This window comes from Pseudophryne corroboree, chromosome 1, assembly GCF_028390025.1.
Source record: "Pseudophryne corroboree isolate aPseCor3 chromosome 1, aPseCor3.hap2, whole genome shotgun sequence".
Classification (NCBI taxonomy): domain Eukaryota; kingdom Metazoa; phylum Chordata; class Amphibia; order Anura; family Myobatrachidae; genus Pseudophryne; species Pseudophryne corroboree.
In genome coordinates, this window is record NC_086444.1 from 320389753 (window position 1) to 320390884 (window position 1132).

Below are 1132 nucleotides of genomic sequence, written 5' to 3' on the forward strand. Positions count from 1 at the left end.
TGGATATAGGAGATTGAGACCTTTCTCAGGTGTCCAACCTGTTCCAACTGGAGAAGATGCCTATGAGGTGTGGAAAGACACTGCAATCCAGTACATGGAAGAGTGGCACTGTCCTGAGCCTGCAAAGAGACAACGGATAGTGGAGAGTTTACGTGGTCCAGCAATGGAGATTGTGCAGGCCACTCGTCGGAGTGACCCTAATGCTATTGCACGGAACTATCTAGCAGCTCTGGAAAGAGAGTTTGGAACATCAGAAGATGCCACTGACCTCCTTTACAAGTTAAGAAACACCTGTCAAGAGCCGGGGGAGAGATTGTCCAAATATCTATACCGCCTGGACAAGCTAATTTACCGCATTCTGGAAAAAGGGGGAATGACCCTCAGTGAAGTAGATGGGAGTCGCATGCAACAGTTACTAAGAGGAGCACTGTCTTTAGACCCAGTTGCATTGAAGCTCCGGGGAGACTCTACTAGAAACCCAGCTCCTTCTTTCAACCAGCTAATCGATGAAGTCAAACAAGAGGAAGCTATAATTGAAGCTAGAGATGGTGTGGCCAAAAAGATAAAGACTGTTAGCCTGAAGCAGGAAACCAGTGCAAAAGAGGTGGAGTTACTGAAGATCCTTCAAGTGCAGAAGGAACAGATAGACCATCTGTTAGCCCTTCAGACAGCTAGGGAGGCCCCAAGGCCTTCGCATCCATCATCTCCAATACAACTAGAGATTCGAGGTGACCCCAGAAGATGTTTTGAGTACGGTCGGCCTGGACATATAGCTAGACAGTGTCCAGCCAGATGGAATCAGAGGTCATCATATAAGCAATCCCCACAACCTGAACAGCCTTCGGGAAACGAGAAAGGGGGACCAGAAGACCCCACCCTGGCCCCCTAAAGAAAGTTAGTACCAATGCTGTGGGGAACTCACCTGCTACCTGGAATATATTGCCACCTGGCCTAGTCGGTCCAGCGCCTCACGTGACTGCCTTATTGAATGGACAGAGGTGTACGGCTCTACTGGATAGTGGTTCCCAGGTGTCCATTGTGTTCGAGAAGTGGTTTCGTGAGAATCTGTCTGATGTCAAGGTACATCCAATGTCTGGGCTGACCATCTGGGGCCTCAGTGAACAGAGCTATC